We start from the raw sequence: 9190 nt of genomic DNA, 5'->3' as shown, positions 1-9190 counted from the left end.
TCAAACTTCTTCACACCTTAACCTGGCTCACAATATTTCTTCTAACAATAAAGTTATGTTGACGGAATTAAAAAGGCGAATCTCGGAAATGTGGGAGTGCAGCTCCGGACCGTCTTTGCAGTGCACACAACGGAGACGTGTGGTTCTCCATATATATATAATTGCCTGCAACGGACGGGCCACACTGCCTACAATATAAACACAGCATTCCCCATAGCATTCCCCTCGTACCGCAACCACCTGACCACATCCTGGTTAAATCTACATTTGTTCACTGTAGAGGCTCTATCCACAACGTGGAGGAGTATAAATGCGTGTACTTGCTAAATAGCCAGCTAGGCAAACACAAAGCCCTCTCTCTCTGTCTCAGACGAGAGGGATTCACAGCGGTGAACGATTAGCGGCCGGGTTATGGTAGGTTGCAGTATTAACTTTAAGGGCATTTTTGTGAGTTTCAACGGTTGTGCTGTAGAGCTGCTAATGATGAATAACCTTGCACTCGCATGAATGCAACCATGTGAAATTTTAACTTGCACACTTTGAAAAAATAGTTGCATTCGCGACCACAATGGTCACAGTCTGGAGCCCTGACGTGTAGAAACCGTTATTTTAATCCGCTCTGTCCACAGTCTTTCATCCTTTATGTTTTATACAAGCACAGTTAACATTAGCTCGACATTTAGCCAAATGTTACAAACAAGCTACAAAGCTGTATGTCTGTAGCATAGACTGGTCTGTAGTCTTGCAATTTGGCACACTCAGCTGCTGGCTGAGACAAACCAGCCGCTCCTCTCTACCAGGTAATGTTACCTGCAGGCACTTAACAGCAGAGAGAGGAGGAGGAGGATTCTTTCTAAACCTCACTCAGTATTGTAATGTCAGATACTGAGTTTATATACTGGCTTTGCTGTTGTAAACTTATAGTTGTATTGAAAATATTAATTTTAATCCTGTAATGAATCAACCAAGGCAGCTACTATGCAAACTTCATTATTTGTTCATGACAAGTCATATCATCATCTCAATACTGAACAATGTTCCCTTATACTGTCCAGGCCGTCCTCATGCCTTAGTTCGCTTCATTTCTTATTTGGTTGTTTGCTGCGAAGGCTGTACGTGCGAAGCGGACAAAGGCTTTGCTACATGTCACTAAAGACAAAGGAGGATAAGGAGGAAGTGAAATGCCATTCAAGATTCAAGTTAATTTCTTGTAAGGGGGGTCCACAACATGCTCAATGCTAAAGCACCTCAACATTGCAGCAGTAAAAGGAAAAATGCAGTATTTTCAACTGTATTTGAGTCGAAACACCTCATATTTCCACCAAAAAATAGAAATGTATTGATAGTGGTATCGATAAAGACTCGGATCGTTAAGCAGTCTCGATGATGGTATCAATATCAATGAAAACAGTAAAATAAAGCACTAGCTGCATGCTAGCTACTTAATAGGCTTCTTTTTCCTCGTACGGCACTAAAATACACAACATGGCCAGGTTTGGACCAGTTGTACTCAATAAAGTCTGTTCTCATGGTCAGTGTGATGGAACATCATTTCCATCCTGAGCTGGTGGACAAGGTGAAGACTCTTCATTTAACTTCAGGGTAAGCTGTTGAAGATGTTTTAGAATTAATTTTATATATTAAAAGCTTCTTAAATACATTTTTTAATTTACACATTTTTTACCTTCAGTTTTCCTGGCCTCTTCAAATGTGGAAAAGGCTGAGGATGGACCTGGGAGAGAGATACAGAGAGACAGCAAATGGGCTCGAGAGAGATGGAAAAACACAAGATGACTGTCATTTACCCAGTGGACAGCCCCATCACCTCAGCAGAGAGAGAGAGATTTAGGCTTCAAATTTAATTTGTGATTTGTGAACTGTAAATTCTGTGCGCAAAAGTGGCAACAGTGGCTTTACACAATCCTGCGCACGGATCTCTTTTCCTCTTATGATATTTGCCAGTCATATGCCGTCATAGACAAATGCTTTATTGTCTTACAGTGAAATGTATCTGGTGTTCCCTCTTTATTTGTAAGCAAAACCTCTTAATGAAAATGGAAATTGCCTGGTATAATTTTTTCCAGATCTCCCCAGACCTTTTCTTTCACAGCACTAGTACAGTGTCCTCTTCAGCCACTGTGAAATGTGGATCAGCTTAGTCAGTATGGGGAGACTTTTGCCACATGTGGGGGACTTCTCATTGGATACACAGGGGGTCGAGGTGTACAGCGACTTCATGATTTTGATGCTTTCTGGAAGTCGTCATCTCTGAGCCTTTCTAGTCTGGGGGAAAAAATTTGATCTTCTTGTCCATCACCTCACTTGTCTTTCTCCATCATTGGTCAAGTAATTTCTAATGGCACTGATGCTGTAACCCTTCTGTGCTGCCAGGTTTAGGGTATGGGCAAAGCACCCCTCCTGTAAAAGCTTCACATTCTTCAGCGCAGCATCCATATTGCTGACGTTTTTTTACTGTGGCAGCTACAACTTTAGTGTTTATCTGGAATTCCTCCAGAATGCCATTTACCTCGTCTGCTACCAAGGGACCTGTCTGTGACTCATACACAGCTTTGGTGATTAGCACCTTCTGTTTAATGTGGCCACGACTGATGTATTGCAAAGTAACTGTTAAATAGTGGTCCTGTGACACACTGGGCCACCCATCACATGTACTAGCAGCCTTACTCACTTGTGCTAACTCCTGAATAACATTTTGTTTCTCAACAAAGTACCATGCAGGAATAAGTGTATTGGACAGGTAATCCCTGGATGGGAGTCGGTAACGAGGATTAAGGGCAGCGGTCACCTTCTTATTTGTCAAAGCAGCTTTCTTTGCCAAGATGAATACCGTCACTGACACTGCAGTAGTAAATGTTCTACTATTACTAGCTGGAGAGCTAAAACACACAAACATAATAAATGGTAAATATTTTAGAAATCACTTGTTAGTATAAATGCAAGAATTGCAAACAACTGTACCTTAGCCTACTAACCTGCAGAAAAGCCGCAGTCATCGTCGTGAAAATCAATGGTCCCCACCTTGCTAGGAGTCAGAGTTGGACTAGAGTTGGTCTCAAGCAAGCCGTCGAACATGGTGCATTCCTCTGCTTTTAAATTGGTTCGATGCGTTCAACCCTTTTAACAAAATAATAAAATTAAAACTTTGTTGCATGTTCTGGTGTGAAAATCCTTTCTTGTAAAATACAGCCACACATTTGAGAGTTTTGCTTTAGGCATTTTAGCTAGCTAATATGTTAAAGGGTCTATATTTAGTTTATTATTAATAAATAAAATTTTTACTGCCTTATTGTTAATAGGCTCTAACCCACTTAGACATGAAGCACACGCCTATTTTCTCTGTTAATTGGAACGTTAGTTACATACTGTAACTCCAGATTCTATGAGTGTAGGCGCAACTCTCTTAGGCTATCGCTAGTGGGTTTATCCCACGCACGCACAACACTGAAGAACTTTGTTCACGCCCACCAGCGGTGTGGCCATCAACCACGGTCTGTGAGCACAGCGTCCTTCGGGATCTTACGGCCGTTGATCAGGCCCAGCGGCAGCCCAACCAATCACAGCTAGCCGCCAGTGGAGGGGATACCGCAGTGTCGGAAGACACCGTCCGCCAGGAGCAGCTGCAGCCTACAGCCCTAATCAAGCCTCTCTTGCAACCTTGGCCTACCACTTTGGACCAGGTCGACTGGTGCTTCGGTGTTAAGCAGGAGGAAAGCCGTGGAAGGATAGAGGGGTCCCACAGCACTGAGTCCCAAATGGTAGCGTTAGTGCTGAGAGAGGCAATCTACAGTATTTGGCCTGTACTGAGGCCACATCCACTAAGCCGGTCAGGAGAGAGTCTTTCCCTTTGAGTTCCTCTAAAAGCTGACGGATGTCTTCTGTAAAGTCAGCAATCTTTTTGTTTGCTTTCTTAAGTAGTATACAGTCCTCACGGGGCATAGTTGTTTTGGCTAGCTTAGCCGCTGGAGCGTTGTAGTTGTAGTGATCAGTAGCGTTTTTGCAGCTTGTACGGTTATCTAGTTTAAAATCCATATCAAATGACTAAAATCCTTAACCCACATAAAAACATAAGTTAAACGAAAATGATCTAAAACATGTAACAAAGAAGCATAGATTAAAAATGGATAAAAGTCAGGTTTAAGATAGAGCCTCCAACTGGTAGCTACAGAAAAGTAACATTGATGAGCAACATGCACACTCTTTGATAACAAAAATCACCTGATCTTCTCCCTACTCCATCTCTGCCGGTGGGGAGGGCAGACAAGAGTACCAGCTTGTGAGAAGTCTCGGTACTCCAAAGAGTAAAATGTAATAGTGCCGGAACTGGTCGCTGGCCGAATCACGGACATTTTTGGCGATTTAGAAATCCTTGCCGGATGCAGGACATGTCCAGGAAAAAGAGGACAGATGGTCACCCTAGCTAAACCTCTGTCTGCTAAACCTCTGGCTAATTTTGTCAACTTTGCTAACACAGCCAAACTTCAACGACATAGCAAGCCAGCTAATAAGTTCTAGTCCAACTTATAGTCCAACAGCAAGAAGGCCAGCTCAGCATCTATCTGGCATCCTTTCAGCAAAATTAGTACATAATGTTGCTTTAAAAAAACAATGATCTTATTGTTAGGCAATTATTTTGTGATTACCTTTTGGTCTTGAGAAGAAAATTTTTCCACTTACTGCCTTGCATTTGAAGACGAGAACACAAGGTAAGCTTCAGATCAGTATTGGATCTTGATCAAAGGCATTTATTCAACCCAGTCTCCCAGAAATGTCCTTCATATATTACTAATTTGCAACACCAAATACATTCTGAGACAAAAGTAATGGCATCTAAATTCCAACATAACATAACACAAAGAAGAAACACAACTGATGACAACAATGAACACAACTGCCAAGTCCCAAAATGTTAATACTGAATCTCCTAAAAGTTGTAAAAAACTTTTTTATGATATGTTTGGCATAGGGCTGGACGATTTCACCTAAAATCAAAAACACAATTAATTTTACCTCCATTACGATTATTGAACGATTATTTTGTTTTTGAGTGTTGTTTTTTGTTGTTGCTTTGTTTGTCCTTATAGTTCACTGACAAGGTTTGTACTGTAAATATGTAAATAAACTATTAAAGCTTGGTTTTATTTTTTTTATTCACAGATTTTAAAAATCGATTATCTTAATGTTAATTTATAAGGTAATGTTGACGTCCACATTTGGTGCATGCCGCTGCTGAATTATGAGTAACGCTACTAAAATTTCACTCCATTATTAATGTCATGCGGAACTACTGGAAAGTAAAGCCAGTTAGCGCCTGCTAACATCTCCCGGCGCTTCAAACTCCGGGACTGGACAGGGCACAGTCACGTGACCACACACACGCAGTAGTATGTTTTTAAATAGGAACACACAGAGGGGAAAATATTAACAGGATTAAATAATAATAAACCAAAATAACCGACTTTCAGTTTCGATTACTTTTCAAATAATCTTCCAGCCCTAGTTTGGCAATCAAAATACTTCTTTATTGGTTAGAGAAAGGCATGTGGTGTCAGGACCAGGTGCCAGAACTCAAACGCAGACCAGAGTTAGTTCAGGTTAAAGGAGTATTTATTCAAAACCAGTGCAAACACAAAGGCTAAGCAGATGACGTTCTGGTTGGTCAGAGGGTTTGTGGTCCGGGTTCCAATACTCTGGGTCTTGTGGTGCTGGTGAATGATCCGAGTCCAGGGGCGAGGCTGGTATTCTGCGGTCAAGACAGAGAAACACAAGGGATTGGAAGGCTGATCTGGCTTTCAAAGGTGAGTAGATTGCAGGATGTGGAACAGGTGTGCTTGATTGACATGATGCGCATCAGGTGAGTAGACCGGAGCACTGGCGACCACGCCCACCAGCAGCCTCAGAGTGTGAGGGAGAGAGCAGAAACAGAGACAGACGCAAACCAAAACACACACCAAGCACACAGCAGACGTACCAAAAAAGGGGAAAAGAACTCAAAAACTACATTAACACGCATACCAGAAAGAAGGCCAGGGTCACGACCGGGGGTTCTTGACATGTGGTGTTTTTTGGTCTCTCGATACTCTCTCAAGACTTCCCTACCGTATAAAATAATAATAATGATCTTTTTTTTTAATAAATAACTTCTCTACACACAAGGCAGGAATGTCATAAGCAGATCATAAAACAATTTCAAGCAAATCATTGCAAATAAAACAAATAAATAAAACCAGCAAATCAAGTAAAATCAGGAAAAACTCTCCAATAGTTGTTTTAAGAAGAGATTTAAAAGAGACTTTGTTATAAAAAGTAACTAGAGACAAATCTAGTGAGTTATTCAGTCCATAAGGGGGAAAGTGGGAAATAAATAATATATTCCCCTGCATGCTGCTCAGAATAATCTCAGTCAGTAAAAAATATAAAAGTCAGCAAAAATAATTGTCCTAAAACTGACCCCTGTGGGACACCATACTTGAAAGGAACAAAGGATGACATGTGGTTATTAATGTTGACAGAGAACCTCCTGTTAAAAAGGTATGAAGGGAACAATTTTTAAATTCCTACCAAGTGCTTCAGCCTGTTTAACAGAATGTTTTGATCAATTATATCAAAGGCCGTGCTAAGGTCCAGAAGAACAAGGAGCTCTACGACGCAGAATAATAAGCTTATAAACTTTGGCTGATTTTTGTTTTTGTTGTTGTTGGTTTTGGTATTTCACGTTGTTGACAATAAGAACAATACAGAATATCACCACGTAAATTTTGCCACTAAATGTATTTGAGGCAGCAATTAAGTTAAAAACATATTTAACAAATCAAATTAGTAGTATACATGTAATGTCTAGGAGATGTTTGTGTTATCACCGGAGACTAAATTCAGACCCTGCGGTTAAAAGAAGGCCTATAGATTTAAAAGAGAAAATTATACAAGAAATGAATGCTAATTAAAGAAGGAAGGTTCTATAAAACATAATTTAGATATTCATTTTATTTATCACAGTTTAATCCATCATTGTGGAAAACAGTGTCAGCCCTGATCGGAAATTTGGAAGCCAAGGCACGTGCTGTATCTGCAATGTCATCAAAATATTCTCTCTGAAGTTGGTCAGAGAGGAAGAGACTGTAAATACTGTGACAGCACCTGGGTTGATTCTCCTGTGATATTGAAACATTTTTAGCAAACTGTCGACGAGGGAAAGCCATTTGAAGCTGACTGTCTGCCTTTGAGACCAGGCTCTATAATCCTCTGTGAAATATCTAAGCCTGACCTGGGCTGCCATGAAATAAACTTAATTTTCTTGTTAATGCATTAAACAAGAGCCTATATTTGAAAGTGTGAAGCCAGTCTCTCTGTCATCATGGCAACAGCGACTGACCTATTTGGATTTTGTTTTGAGAATGATTCTCCTTTGAACCCTACAGAAATGGATTTACATTTTAATGTAACGCAGTGTCATTGATCCTTGGAGGGTGTTTTTGCTTTCCTCAAGGTCTGTCGAATATTGATTATTGTCATTATCAAGATGCCTACCTATTATTCTGACACTGAGTAATAAATATTCTATTCTTTTAAAGTGTATATACAGTATATATATATAGTATTTATAGAATTTTGATAGCTGCAGAGATCTAGGAAATGCACAAGAGAAGGGATGACTATCTAACCTGGGTTGCTGTGGCTAATTTTGGTATTTTTAAACCTGGGCCCTCTTTCCACATATTTTGGTGTGGAAATGACTAGTAGGTACAAAACGTTTAGGATGGCTTTAGCCAGCAGCTGTGAAACATCTGCAGTTGTGCAACGTATTCCTTGGGAGCAATTGTGCCCGTCAAAATACCGTCCACAAAAAGCGCTTCTTTTTGCCACTGACAGGCTCAGACTGTTTTACAAGGTGTCTGACGACATCATGGAAAGGATCCCTATGAGTGACTCCCGGTGACATCCTTTGTTTTTAACAAGAAACACAAGTCTCGCTCAAGGACAATCCTCGCTCTGAAATCTCGTGAGAGGCGAGTTGTTGCAGCCAACGCTGGTGGAAACGAGGGAGAGGAGTTTGTTGTGTACGTAGAGGAACTCCTAGCACTTTATTTCCTAATGTTAGTCCAAAACAATAATCTCCTCTCTCCAGCTCTGGATGGAACAGAAGTCAGTCTTCCGGGATTGGGATGGGACAGAAGTATTTCTGTGGGAGTGGGATGGGACACCTCTTGTGTCACCCTCAAGTTTCCACCATCATCTTCCTGCAACAACTTGCCTCTCATGAGATTTCAGAGCGAGAATCCTTGGATGAGACTTCTGAAACAAAGGTGTCACCAGGAGACACTCATAGGGATCCTTTCCATGATGTTACCAGAGACCTGGTTTAACAGTCTGAGCCTGTCAGTGGCGAAAAGAAGCACTTTTTGTGGATGTAATTTTGACAAGCATAATTGCCCCACAGGAAAACATGATTTGTGGTGGCAACTTATTATTTACCTTCACTAACTGATCCTGTGGGGGATGAAAAGGGTTAAATATGAGTTTTGCTGTTAAGGAATATTTCATCTTATCTTATTTTCATCAGAAATTTAACATCAGATTAGACAAAGCAGTTCATTCACTTTCCTAATCTTCCCTCTGAACTTGCCTTAGACAATCTTCTGGAGCTTGTCCTGTAACAGACATGTTACTTCTATTAAACAGAACTTATTTAAATCTTTTGGGTACTAATTCAAGTTGTGTGAGGAAATAAGAACTTTGCACCAAAAAAGCAAATTAGTGTCACTACTACAAGTGTTACTATTAGTGTGCAATGGTTTAATTCAATGCAAAATTTTTCAATATCACCAAATGGATCACACCAATGCTAAATTAGTAAAAAATGATGATACTTGTATCAGATGCAGGGGCTCCCCACCAATACACATGATTGGAACAGGTCCCAATTTACATTACTAATGGAGAAAATAACTTAAATATTGCAAACTGCTTTCAACATAATTATTAAATGTAATGCAACATTAAGTCATAACCGATTTACAGGGATTTTAGAAATTTTTAAATTATAGGCCTTATTACTTTACTATGGGCTTCCTAAAAACTTTCTGTAGCCAGAATTTGGGAAATCCCACTAAAACACACGCTTATATATTGTTTATTTATCTATCTATTGATTTCTTTATTAATACAATTTGGA

General features: G+C 40.1%; 1 long non-coding RNA gene across 1 annotated transcript; it reads left to right on the top strand.

Annotated features, from left to right (window-relative positions):
* The first annotated feature begins 270 nt into the window (after positions 1-270).
* On the top strand, positions 271-2078 carry LOC119903625. Its single transcript, XR_005444549.1, has 3 exons — positions 271-414; positions 1537-1602; positions 1691-2078. It is a non-coding gene; the product is annotated as an uncharacterized LOC119903625 (long non-coding RNA).
* Positions 2079-9190: the final 7112 nt, after the last annotated feature.

The sequence above is a fragment of the Micropterus salmoides genome, unplaced genomic scaffold (assembly GCF_014851395.1).
Source record: "Micropterus salmoides isolate LMB-PRFRI ecotype aquatic unplaced genomic scaffold, ASM1485139v1 Ms_hic_scaffold_15, whole genome shotgun sequence".
Lineage (NCBI taxonomy): Eukaryota > Metazoa > Chordata > Actinopteri > Centrarchiformes > Centrarchidae > Micropterus > Micropterus salmoides.
This window is presented reverse-complemented; position numbering and strand designations above follow the sequence as displayed.